Source organism: Neltuma alba, unplaced genomic scaffold (assembly GCF_004799145.2).
Source record: "Neltuma alba isolate B1F8T4 unplaced genomic scaffold, ASM479914v2 tig00012485_pilon, whole genome shotgun sequence".
Taxonomy (NCBI): Eukaryota; Viridiplantae; Streptophyta; class Magnoliopsida; order Fabales; family Fabaceae; genus Neltuma; species Neltuma alba.
In genome coordinates this window covers 15,303-29,758 of record NW_021636959.1, presented here as the reverse complement: position 1 = coordinate 29,758, position 14,456 = coordinate 15,303, and the positions used below count along the sequence as shown (strand labels likewise).

The following is a 14,456-nucleotide window of genomic DNA, read 5'->3' as shown; positions in this document are numbered from 1 at the left end:
TCATACTTTTGATCATGCTTATTACATCTTATGACTTTTTCTTTCCACAAATGTAATATAGTAATAGTTTTTCCCTTGCTCTGTGTTTTTTGTTTAACTACCATATATCATGGCCTCCATCGGTTGCCCCTTTTAATTGTCCAGTTCAGCCTTATACATATTTCGTTGGCCATTACCATAAGGAAGCATACACACGGAGTGTTTTCAAAAATTGGAAAATTTTTTTTTGTTTGCCTAATTAATCAAAACAAAAGTTTTAAAGATTTTGCGCACAAGAGGCTTAACTTTAGGCAGGGGATTCACTTTCGATGGTCACCACCTAAGTCATTAGCACTAAATCTACACTGTCTAGATCAAAATTAGACGGTTCAAGTTTAATATAATTTTATTTTTATATTTTACATATATGGGTTCAGCGTGTTTGATTTAAAAAATGAAAGGGAATGGAGGGGAAAAAAATTGTTTTTAGTGCTCCTTTCACCTCCCTCTGCTCCACTCCAAATTTAAAATTTTTTCCGAAGGGAGAGAAATTTTATGTGTCATTCTGACTAAATTATCCTTGCTAATTATTTAATATTTGATTGTTGTCGGGCTAATATTTCTATCATGGCTATAATATTTTTTCATGACGGGACAAGTGTATATATTTTTATGATATGTATATATTTTATTTTTTATACACGCATATATTACGTTATAATTATAAAATTAATGAAATTATATGTTATAATTAACAAAATCATTATTTAAAATGGATATAATTTTTTGTGTCGTGTATAGGTGCTGTGACTAGTTGCTTGAGACTCATAATTTAGAAAATGATCATTTTAATATAAATATTGTAATAAAATAATAATAAATCTAAATAAAGAAATACGAGTTTATTTGTCACTTGATAATTAACTCTCTTTCCCCTCCCCTCCCCTTCTGAACCGAATAAGAAAAATTCCTTCCCATTGCTTCGCTTTGAACCAAACAAAATCATAACTCCTTTTTCCCAATTAACATCCCGTTCTCTTCCTTCCATTGAACCAAACAGAGCATTAATAGTTTAATACATTGATCTGTGCAGAATCTGAAATAAATGTCATCTTTTAATTGCTAATTTTCCAAAAAAAATAATTTTTATTTAAAAATTAGTTTTTAAAAATTTTAAATTTCAACGTTTAAAATTGTATCGAGAGAGAAATCTCATGATCATAGTGAAGTGATTAGCACCAACAGAAGTTCAATAGGTGGGTGCCATTTGGATGCTGTTCTCCGAGCCTGGGGGCGTGCATGAAAAACAAAAGAATTTTTATATTTTATTTTCTCAATTCAATAATTAAGGGTGTTAGGTGTAATGTTGGGTGAAGTCGTTGGCCGTCTCAATGGTTTCTGGTTCTTTCCCTTTTTTCTTTTGCCAACTTTGTTCTTTCCCTTTGAATAATTAATTTCATATTTGAATAATATCTTAGTTGGGATTTGAATATATTGAATTAAATAAAGAGAATCATTATTAAATGGGATTTTAATTAGAGGCTCAAACAAAAAATTAGTAATTAATTTTGAATATGAATAATATGTTAATTGGGATTAAATATATTGAATTAAATGGGAAACATTATAATTAAATAGTATTTCGGTTGGAGGCTTAAAGGGAGAAATAAATAATTAAGTAAATCTTGAGCTATCTAAGATAATATAATCTATTAGAATTCCAAATCAAATCAAATATAATACTCCATGCATGGCACAGGAGAAAATTTTCTAGTTGATACCAAATAAGTACTTTTTTTTTTGGTAAGTACCAAATAAGTACTTAAAGAGTTAAAGTATGAACAAAAGATGCGATGAGATGGCAAGAAAAAGGGACTCATTAAATATTACACCAATACCTTATCTAACATTAGTTGTTTTTTTTTTTTGGGTCCAAACGTAAGATCAGTTGCTAAGTATAGCATTTAACCAAGTTTGCAAAAAAATTTTAGTGCATTATCATTCCTTGTGACGAGCATATAAGATTGGGACTCTCTTTTCCCCTGTACCGGGGGGGCGGGGGAGCGGGACTCAACATTCTTGATGAATGGGCTGGACTTTTAGCCCAACCCAAGTTAGCTTTTTGGAAAAACAACTTTGATGCAAGGACATTTCAGACATTTTACTATATTTGAAAAATATCATATCAGACACCACTTCCTTCCCTGAGATTTTGACATCTTAGATGCTTAAATTGGAATAATACAATCTTCAAGTTCTTTTTATGTCATTTTTCCTACAAGTAAGGTACATTAATTTTTTTGAATAATTTTAAAAATTTTATCCGGATACTTTAGTATTTTTAATTTGTAGGTCCCATAAGTGATTAATCTATCTTACATGGTTTTTTTTTTGCCAGGCATAGTGATTCTCCTATTGGTGGCAATCTTATTTGAAGTATAGTTGGATACTAATTATAGGTATATCTCATAGCAGGAATTCGAATTTTAATTCACTATATTATGGAAGACTAATCTTTTCTGTTAGTCCCAACATGCTAATATCTATGTTCCATATTATTCTTAGCGATCACTTTAGCCTTATATATTACTAAATTATTTGAATAAATTAAATTGGTTTGTTGAAATGTTTTGTTCGGCCTCTCTTTGCAGCGGTCAGAGTAAAAAATGCTATGAATTCTTCTTTTATGACAAAATGCGGCGATATTTAATTCTAGGATTTTTTTGAAGCCCAAATATTTTGTTAGTTGGGCCCAACAGTTCATCTTAAGGCCCATATTTTATAATTAAAGCCCATATGTTTGCTGGAATTTAGGAAAAATTGTTAAAAAAACTGCCAAAATAAAAAAAAATTGCAAGGACCTGTTACAACATTAGTATGAGTTTTAACAACACTTTTTATGAACCGGTTGTTGTGTGTAAATTTTTAATTTCAGCGGTGATTTTCCCAAAGATTATTGTCAAGTAAAGAAATTTTGAAAAGATGCTTTCTAAAATTATGTCGAAAATAAAAAAAAAGACAGGTTGCCCATATCCTATTCATATGGATATTACTATCATCATGAATTTAGTCACTTTTTTCGTAGTATCTTTCTCTTATTTATTTAAACATAGTGAAAGAAAATATTCTATCTTTAATTTTCTATTTTCAATTCTCTCTCATCCCATTTTCTTTTCAATTATCTCTCCTAATAGAAGTAAAAAAGACATTATTAATTACTTATGTTGATATCTAGTCTCAATTTTCATGTCAAGTCCCGTTGTATTAATGAAGTTCACAAGCCTTCTAATTTACATATTACTAAATTTCTTTTTTTTTTTTTTTATGGGAAAAATCGATTCGCCAACACTACTGCGTCAATTTGGATGAAAAAAATCCATGTCAATCGGCCCCTGTTATTCAGTTCAAACCAACCTTGTTCAGTTTGCATGCATAGATACAAACCTACTCATTAATTCTCCCTTTAGTTATAAATATATTTATATCTCAATCAAAAACCAGAATAAATTATCAATCACAAATGAGGTGTCTATAATTGTGTTCTTCCTTTCCTTTCTTTTTCCGTTGCTTTTCCATCACGTCGTCCTGACCAAAGGTCAGCTTTGCTTGAGTTACAAAAACTCATTTTCCATTCAAAAACCCCATCCTTCTTCTTTGATTCGATAACTCCATCTTGTGATTCCATCACTTCTCCCTCTAGCCAAAGGAAAAAAATAAAAAAATCACTTCTCCCACTATCCTCTCCTGGCCGTGCGTTCATTAGCGGCTCGAGTGCTATGGGTGTGCTCTGCACTTCTTCCTTCAAGCTTTGCCATTCTATCTTCTTCTTTGCTCTGATTGGTGCCTTGATAGCTTGGAAAAGATTGAGCTCTATTCCTTTTTTCCCCCCTTTTCTTCCTTCATAGCCGCTGCTAGCAGGGACTCATGTAAGCTAAAATCTTCTACTCATTTATTTATTTATTTTGCTTGAGTAACGGTGTATTTAAGAGGAGTTTCACTATTCTTCTCCCTCGCTTTTGTTGCTGTTGTAGTGGGGAGTAGATTGGACTTAATTTGCCTATTTTCTATTTAATCTTCTGCACTGGTGGACATGGGTGTGTGGGTTTATATTGGTTTTGTTAGTTCATTTTTTTGGCGTTGCTATGGTGTTGCACTGAATTTTGATAAATTTTGGGTTCGATGGACTATATGATGTTTATTTGAATGTGAATGCTGAAACATATATACTTGTGCTTATATATTAGAAGTGACTCATGGCTTCCGACTTGTGGATTATGTTGGGTTGTTGAGTCAAGTTGAATGCCTATAAGGTGTTTGACGAATTGTGTGAATGAAGAACCAGGGAGATTTTGTTTGGTCTGGACATGAGGGAATGAATTTTATTTGGATATGTTTGTGTTAATATTCTGATGATTGCAAAATAAGAACTATGGAACCTAATCACTTGTTATGTATATGTAAATAGTGTTGAGAAATTAACTTATGCAGCTTTGTGTTGTGTTAAGGGTGTTTGTAGTTGCTTGGCCAGTAATAGAACATGATAATGAAGGTGTTGTAACTAGCTATTTGGATGCTTTAGAGCTATATGGTTGTTGATTTTTATAGCATGATATTTACTGTGTGGGTTGAGCTAAGATGTGCTTGGAATAGCTGTGCAATCTTGTAGAAGAATTTAATTAAACTAAGATTAGTGGACACTTATAAATTGATTTATGGAATAGTGTTTTAAAAAAAAAGGAGTTGGATTATTGTGCAGTATCCACAAATCAATTTAAATAAAACCCCTTGAATGTTGGCATTGAGTGAAATATTTATACACTTTTTTTTTCAATTTATTGAGACTTACTGAAGAAGAAGAATTTACTAAAATTTCATTGAATAAATTGTTATGAAAGATTCTTTTGGTTGGAGTATTAATACTTTGTTTATGTGACACTACGAGATTGAGGAGTTGCAGAATTGTATAAGTGAAAGTAAATAGTATGATTAAGATAAATGGCTGCTTAGTGAACAGCGCTCCATGATAATTTTTATAAATGATATGTTTTTCAATGTTATATTTGTTCATATTATCAATGTTTTTGTTTTAAATATTGTTTGATTGAAAATAGGCTTGTTGGAACTATAATATTTGTTTATTGATATTCGAATGCCCGGACGAAGTAATGATTTATATGTTTTTGAAAATGTCCTTGTGCGAACTTATATTCCTTGAGAAGAATCCTTCTTCACTCACTAATGGAATTTGAAAGAAAGTTTTGAAAATGTTATTTGAAAAATTTCATGCTGGGATCATTGTTACAAAATATTCTTTCTTTATGAGGTTTCATTATAGGATGAAGATATCTTTCGTTTAATGGTATATTGACCCCGTGCATGCTTGAAAATTTCTTTCTTTTTTTTCTTTCTAAGTACTGAATACAGAACTTTAGTTGCTAACAACAGTACTGTTAGCCCTTGGTGTACCATGGTTAATATTGAGCTTGCTTGTTATTCGTGGCTTCAGCCGTGCTTGTTATTCATGGGAATTGTTCTTACACTTGTATCAGTGGCTTTAGCTGCACTTGTAATTCATGGCTTTGGCCGTGCTTGTCATTCGTGGCTCCGGTCGTGCTTGTATTCGTGGTTTTAGTTACGCTTGTGATGGTACATCATGGTTAACATCTTGTTTGATATTCATCGGTATCGTTCTTGCGTTTGAATTCATTGCTTCTACCGTGCACGTTAGTTACTCATCTCGTGGACTGTGTGTCCGCACTTATTATTCGTTCTGTTGAAATCCTCAACTAAAAAAAGTTTTCACACTATTTTGTAATTTGAATTTATAAATAAGTTTTTTTTTATGTTGGGTTTAATTTGCATATCAAAAGCTTTCCATATATTTTATTTTATGTTTTCATGGCTTATTAAGAATTTAAAAGCAAGGGTAAATTATTTATTTTACATGATTATGTTTCATAATTTATTCTTTTAGCACTTCTTTTACCTTATTTTTATTAATGGGAACTATTTTGTCTTCAAACAGCATCATTGCTTCTATATCTCCAATTGAACGGCAAAGACACTCATTGATAATCAAAACTTGTAAATGCGTTTCAAAACATCTTTTAGTAATGTAAATCTAAGTTTACATTTAAGTATTTATTTTTGTAGTTTAGGTGCTCCATGTAGCCTATAGGCAAGACCCCTGTTTCTTTTTGATACATTGGGATATATGTATATGTATATTGTGGTTATGGAACGAAGCTCTCTTTTGCTACTCGACTATTGGACTGTTGTAGAATTTTCCCAAAAAAAAAAAAAGACTTGCAAGGAAAGCTCTTCCAAAATCTCTAAAAAAAAAACTTACTGTTGGGATAATAAGAAATAAATTTATATATGAGCTAGAAATAATGGATGAACCCTTAAGATTTTTGTAATTATTAAGTATTTGTTTGTATATCTTAAAGGCTTTAGAAATATGAGTTCTTATATTCTATGCGGGTCACTTTTCAATTTTCAAGGCGTGACAACAAAACAATACTATCTCCGGTCCTTAATTTAAGACCTCATTTGACTTTTTGTTTGGTCCTAATTATAAGACCCCAATCCATTTTGTCTCACATATTTATGCATTTTTTTTCAAGATAGTCCTTCTAATAATGATAGTTCTAGCCAATACACTTAATTAGCAAAGATATTTTAGGAATAACAACACTTATTTATTACAAATAACTAACTTAACTTACTTCTTTAATCTCCTCAAATAAATCAACTGGGTCTTATAATTAGGATCAGAGGTAGTATATAATATCCCAAAAAATGGTAGTACTTGCAATCCATAATTGGCCTCAACGTCAATTGCAGTTGGCTTCAAAGGCTTGACCTTAATGCCATTGACTTTCAAAACCTCAAAATATAATAAAGAATACACACATATACAAATCAGTGATTACTGACTACTGATTAGTGCTTTTTTCTTTCTTTGCTGTGATTACTGATTAGTGCCTTGGCCTTTGTACTTTTTTTTTTTTGTTTCATTTTGCAATAAGAAGGCCATAGTATTGTCCAACTCGATTAACACACACTATTACAAAGATTCGATAGAGAAGGAAGTGAAGCTCTTAATTTTACATAACTTCACTGACCTGATATGGAGATAAATAAGATCTATCAGAAACTGGCAGCGTAGGTTCACCATTCACTAAGTGCGTTTGGGCCTAATTTCTAATCCTTCAATGACAAGGCCCCTCTTCCACTGTGCAGTGAGTTTAAAAACGGCCACTTCTAGCTCCTGGTCATCTATTCCTTCGTTGAAGAAGTCCCCCAATTCGATCTCCAACCATCCATCTGCTCTCTTGTTTGGATACTGTTGATTAAGATTCTCTAGTGGAATGGCACGGCTTTGTGCTTCTCTCGGAACCAAATTGACGAATCGCTTGCTTTTATTCCCGGCAATCCCAATGTAGACCTCCGCCGGCTTGTTTTTGAGCCCCTTGGTGTGAGCCGTTAATTTAAACACAAGGTAAGCGGCATACAGAGTTGAAGGAGACAGCAAGCGCGTGTTGATGTACCCTCCAAGTTCCAGCCAACACACGTCACGAAGTTCAGCAACCTCCGTAAACCTGCTTTCCGGCACCGAAAGCCACGTCCAATACACGGGAGTGCTACCCCAGATAATATAGAGACTTCTCGAGGACAGCATGAAACATTTTGCCCCACTAAATTTATCCAGCCAAAAGCTCTGTGCATATATATAAAGAGGCATGAGATTAAGGCAGTAAGACTGGAAGAGTTAAAAATGAAATAAGATTGAGATACCGAGGAGAAAGAAGGGGAAGAAATACCTTAAGACCGTTGTCGATGAGGCGGGGTTGCTGGGAGAGAGAGAGAGAAAGAGATCCTTCTTGGAAGGAAAGGAGGGGGGAGGAGAAAGGAAGGAGAGGCAATCGGGAGGGATGAAGGAATTCCAGAGGGCGTCGGAGACGGCGGCGGAAAGGAAGGAGGAAGAAACACAGGAAAGCCTACAGGCGTCAGGGGGGGATGTGAAGGAAAGGATATGGGCGATGCAAGCTTCGGGGAGATTATCCATAAGGGCCTGAGTTTTGTATGGAGGTATGGCTAGTGTAGTGTTCAGCTTCGGGGTGCGGAGGGCTACTTATAGACGCCAGGAATTCCACGCGTTTAAGCTTTTATTTATTCCACAGCCTTCACTTTCCCCCGGTTTTCCCCTCCTTTTGACTTTTGAACTATCGCAGCTCCCCGAAAGTCCTCATCACTTTCTGGCTTTCTGCGATCCACTGTTCTCGGTCCTCGATTGTGACGGGTGTTGAGATAAATTCCTTTGTTTATTTTTTGAATAAATTTGTAACTGCCGCCTCAACACATCACAAACTAATTGTTGATAAGATCCCTTAATTGCTAAGAATGGAATCTCCTATCCTAAATCACCTCGCGCCTCTGTTTCAACAGGTTAACGAAGGAGGGTAGGTCATTTCTTGTTGTATTCTGCTTTTTATTTTAATGTTACTCAGTTTTATATTCAAAGGAGAAAAAAAAAAAACCAATTGAGACAACATATCAATTGAAGGGATCCAAGTCCTTAACAACTCGCCCAGATTTTATTACAAAAAAAAAAATAATGAAATTCATAACATAGTGAGCTATGGAGACTAACCCTGATGAGCATCAAAATAATTCACACAACAATGTTCACATAACTCCCCTCTCACAACGCGTCCGACTGGATTTTGCTTTTAACAGTACTAATACAGACCCCATGCGATGCGTGGGTATGAACATGTAATCTTTTAAATAGCACAAGGTTTGGCGCTTTTATATGTTGATTTGTTAAATGAATTGGTAGTTCTCTTGGCAATACAAAAAACTGAATAATAGTACGGAATAATTAGTTGAAACTCAGCCATATGCTTTAATTTTTTTTGCGGAGAATATTGAATGTCGTAAGTTTATAAAAAATAAATCATATTTATATCTATGCTGCGGTAGGAGGAAAAAAAAGGCTCGTCCATACATGCTCACGTTAGAATTGTCAAAATACAGTAAATTAACATTCAAATATTCTTGGGGCTCTTATGAGATACGAAGATTATTAGACCATTAGAAACAAAGAAAAATATATTTTTTTGGAGTTGGATCAGTTTGCCTTGTGTAAACCTTTCCCTTTCTTCCCATGAAAACTTTTTCTCCTCTGCAAACTCCTTTTGGATAATAGCTATTTTGCTTTCCATTTTCTCCACATATTCCATATTCTTCTCTTTTCACATTGTTCCTATTCGCATACATATTACTATACTAAAAGCACAAGGATAAAACTCAGTAGCATAGAAAAAGGTTAGAAAAAAATAGCACACAAAGAATTAGACACTTAACTAGAAAGGATCTTAACTGTTTTCATAAGTGTTGGTTTATGCAATAAAATGTTTGAGTGAGAGATTGCTCAAGTTATTAGAGAGTTTCATGCGTTGAAATGGCTCAATCTTTCACACAACGGGCTCACCGGTACAATTCCTAGCTCAATCAAAAATTTGATGAATTTGGAATAGTTGGATTCATCATCAAACAACTCTACTATGAAAATTCCTGAACAGTTGACTAATATCAATTTTCTCGGGTCTTGAATCTTTCCAAGAATCAACTTCCCGACTAACTACTAATTACTTTCCAACTAAAAAACCAAATTTCTTTAATTAATGACTTGTATTGATGATAATTTTTATATTTTATAATAAATAACTAAGTCTAGTTAATTTTATTTATTTATGTAAAGTTATTAATTATTAAGTGTTCATAATAATGAGCGAAGGGAATAATAACTTTAGATATAATTCTTGTACAAAATATCTTTAGATATAAAAAAAAGAAAAAAGAAAAAAGGAGCACGGCAGTCAAAGTCTTTGTTGAGTTTTTTACAAACATACTTGCCCCATAAGAGGGGCATTCTGACTCGGATGGACAGAAACAGGTCTTTCTTTGGACCCCATCCAGTAACGCGATTGATGTCGTGGTGCCTCAAGCTTTCTGTCTTCAATTTGTTCCCAAAAAAAAAAAAACAGAAGGGGAAAATATGAGAGCCAAATTTGAAAGATAGTACTTCATAATCCCCAAATAGAAGGGAGATATAAGTTGTCATTTTGATATTAAGATAAAATTACAGAAAAGTTCTTTATTAAAAAATTAAAAAAAAAAACTAACCTCTTGTCGGAAACCCGCTGGTGCGGGAGCCATCGGTGAGGTGACTTCCGATGGGATTTTTTCTCATTGAGAGGGATTTTTTTTTAAGAAAAAAAAAAGGTGGTGGGATTTGATCCGACCCCGTTGATGGTTTTGGCCAAAAATTATGACCATTATGCTAGGAATATTTTATTAACAAATTTGGAATAAAAATTAACAGATCACAATTTTAGCTTAAATAATAATTATTATGTCTTTTATTATGTATTTTTTTAGTTCAACCTCAGTCTTTGTTTACATTATACTTTACTTTTATAAATTTCAGTTAACTTCAAACAACACATTAAAATGATTTATATGCAAGGCAATGATCATAAGTGTTTGATCCCACGGAAAGATCATTATGCGCCATTCCAATTAGTTTTAATCTATGTGTGATATTTATTAAGCACTTTAATTGGCATATGCGGGTAAAAAAATTACTTAAGGGCAGGATTTTTAGCACAAAAATAAATCATATTTTGATAATAAAATCGTATCATCTGGTGTTAGTATAAAGATGACACAAAACAATTTAGAGCCCGTACATATATTTCGACTAAGAAACGCATAATAATTATTATCTAGGTTGAAATTGCAACTTGTTAATTTCCATTTCAAAGTTGTTAATACATATTAAAATGTAATCAATGCTTGTACATTGATATGATTTGAAATACTCAAATTTGTAATATTAGGTTACAGAAAAAAAAAAAAATTTCGCATGTACATGGCATGCTTAACAATTGTTGGCAAACTACGCGTATGGGAATATTGGAAACTTTGAAAACAACTACTTGACAGTGAAAGGATAAGGAAAAGAGAAAGCAAGTCTTTTTTTTTTTTTTTTTGGTATAATGACTTTGCAAGTCTAAGTATGTGAATAGACTCGTGAACCGTACATTAATGTTTGGTTCACATTCTGCTTTCTAACGCTGTGGTCTTGGTGCGTGGAAAATAATTATTTCGTAATAATGGGAACTTCTTGGAAATTAGAGGTTAGAAGGATAGGGGAAAATTCGTGTTGATTGACCCCTATGGTTTAGTAATTTATTTAGGTCGAGTATATAATTTTTATGCCATAAAATTTAATGATAATTAAGCTTCAGTTTTAGCATTCTCCTCTTTAGTTGGCTTGCACAGATACAAATGTACTCATTCTCCCTTGAGTTATATCTTGTAGATAATTATTCCCAATTTTTAATCTGTATTAGAAAATCGAAACAACAAGACACCGAAAGAAATTAGAAGAAGAAACAAGCAAACCAATAAGAGGGATTTTTTATACATTGTTTGCACAAACAGGCACAGATGTAAGATTTTCCTTTTAGTTTTTTCTTGTCGCCCAGATTTTCCATTCATTTATAAATAGAGCTATTTCTCTTCACTTGTTGCAGCAAGCAAAGAGGATTTAGAAGTCACAAATGACGAGTCTATTGTTGTGTTCCCTTCTCTGCCTCCAACTATTTCTCTTTCTCTCTCTTTCTTATTCCTTTGCTTTCCCAACATATCGTCCTGACCAAAGCTTAGGCTTGCTAGACTTCCAAAACTCATTTTCCATTCAAAAACCCATCCTTCTTCTTTAGCTTCTGTGCTTTGTGATTCTTATGAAATCATTCATACTTCAAGAGATCAACTTGGAAAAATGGTACGAATTGCTGCTTATGGGATGGGGTCACATGCAATCCATTGGGTCACGTCATTGGCCTTGATCTTTATTGTAAGGGACTTCATGGTAAACTCCTTCCCAACAGTTCTCTCTTCCAGCTTACCCATCATCAAAGACTTGACCTTGGTTTCCATGACTTTCAGGGGTCTCAAATACCATCTAATTTTTCCCAACCTGTAAGTTTAACACACCTCTCCTTGCATTACTGTAATTTTAGTGGTGAAGTTCCATCATCTTCAGAAATTGGTTTCACTTTATCTCCTTGAGTATTCGAATCATCTCATTCTTAAAGAAAAGACTTGGAAAAGACTCAAAAGAAATGTCACTCATATAAAGGATCTTTGGTTGGGAGGTGTGGATATGTCATCGATACCCTTCAGTCATCTACTAAAGAATCTTTCCTCTTCATTGGTCTCTCTTGAGCTTAGTAAAGCTGGATTACAAGGAAATTTAGATGAAAATATATTTTCAGTTCCTTACCCTCAAGAGGTACATTTGTATCTATTCTGATCTCAAAACAAATAACAATCAACACAGTAAATTTGCACTAAAATCTGAATATTATTTTTATATATATGATGAAAGCAACAGGAAATATCCAGAAATATATAAACGTCCAATCACAGAAATACAGAAAGTGCAGAAAGGAAGGAAATCTCTAGGAGGATAGCAGAGAATCAGAGGGAAGGGGAAATACAAGGGGAGAGTGTCAGAAGAGAATCACCACAAAATCCACACTGAAAATGTTGGTTTGCATGACCCTTTATTTTATACCACTCACATTCCACACATGTGCTCCAATGTGATTCATTTTGCCGGTGTCTACTGAAAAATTCAAGCCCAATAGTATTTGCCATATTTGATAGAGCAGGGCCATTTCCAATGATAATTAAGTTTCAGTTTTAGCATTTTCCTCTTTAGTTGGTTTGCACATATACAAATTAAATGTACTCATTCTCCCTTGAGCTATATTTTATAGATAATTATTACCAATTTTTTAACCTGTATTAGAAAATCGAAACAACAAGACACTGAAAGTAACTAGGAGAAGAAACAATGAAACCAATAAAAGGCATTTTTATCCATTGCTTGCACATATACAGATGTAAGATTTTCCCTTTAGTTTTTTCTTATCACCCAGATTTTCCATTTATTTATAAATAGAGCTATTTCTCTTCACTTGTTGTAGCAAGCGAAGGGGAATTTGCAGTCACAAATGAGGAGTCTATCATTGTGTTCCCTTCTTTGTCTCCAACTGTTTCTCTTTCTCTCTCTTTCTTATTCCTTTGCTTTCCCAACATGTCATCTTGACCAAAGCTTAGCCTTGCTAGACCTCCAAAACTCATTTTCCATTCAAAAACCCCATCCTCCTTCTTTAGCTTCTGTGATTTGTGATGCTTATGAAAGCATATCATACTCCAACATATCGACTTGGAAAAATGATACCAATTGTTGCTTATAGGATGGGGTCACTTGCAATCCATTAGGTCATGTGATTGACCTCAATCTTAATTGTAGTTGGCTTCACAGTAAACTCCTTCCCAGCAATTCTCTCTTCCAGCTTTCCCATCTTCAAACGCCTGATCTTAGTTTCAATGACTTCCAAGGGTCTCAAATACCACCTAATATTTCCCAACTTCTAAGTTTAACGCACCTATCCTTGCGTAGTTGTAATTTTAGTAGTGAAGTTCCATCTCAGATTTCTCATCTTCACAAATTGGTTTCACTTCATCTCGTTGAGGATTTGAATTCTCTTGTTCTTAAGGAAAAGACTTGGGAGATACTCACAAGAAATACCACTCATATAAAGGATCTTTCGCTATGTGGCGTGGATAGGTCATCGATTCCCTTGAGTCATCTATTTAAGAATTGTTCCTCATCTTTGGTCTCTCTTGAGCTTGGTAGAGCTGGATTACAAGGAAATTTGGATGAAAATATATTTTCATTTCCCTAACTTCACAAGATATATTTGTATGATAACCCAAATCTCACAGTCTATCTTCCAAAGTCTAATTGGATCAGTTCTATTGGATTTTTGGATCTTGCAATCATGAGGGTCACAAGAAAGTTGCCGCATTCCATTAGCCATATGAAATCATTAAATTTCTTGGATCTCTCATCATGCCAATTCTTTGGAGAAATTCCACCATCCTTATAGAATCTTACACAACTTCATTTTTTGGACCTCTTAAACAATAATTTTTCTGGTCAAATCTCATCATCACTTTCCAATCTTCAAGATCTCGCATTTCTTATTTTGTCTTCAAATAATTTTAGTGGCCAATTTCCATATTCAGTTTCAAATCTTAAAGATCTCTAGACTTTAGATTTGTCAAACAATGGCTTTTACGGAAAAATTCCTTCTTCGATTTTTACTCTACCATCTTTGTGTAATTTGATTTTATCTTCTAACCAATTCACTGGTCATATCAGTGAAATATCTGCTTATTCACTAGAAGTGCTTGATGTGTCTAACAATAAGTTGCACAGCCCAATTCCAAGGTCAATTTTTAAGCTTCAAAACCTTACACTCCTGAACTTTTCGCACATTTGTCTTGCAGAAAATGTGTTGTGGCACAACTTGTCATGGAAAAAC

The 14,456-nt window shown here is 33.6% G+C and overlaps 1 pseudogene; it reads right to left on the bottom strand.

Moving 5' to 3' along the window:
* Window positions 1-7,162: 7,162 nt before the first annotated feature.
* LOC114727557 (F-box protein At2g02240-like) lies at window positions 7,163-8,050 on the bottom strand (annotated as a pseudogene).
* Between the last annotated feature and the right edge of the window lie 6,406 nt (window positions 8,051-14,456).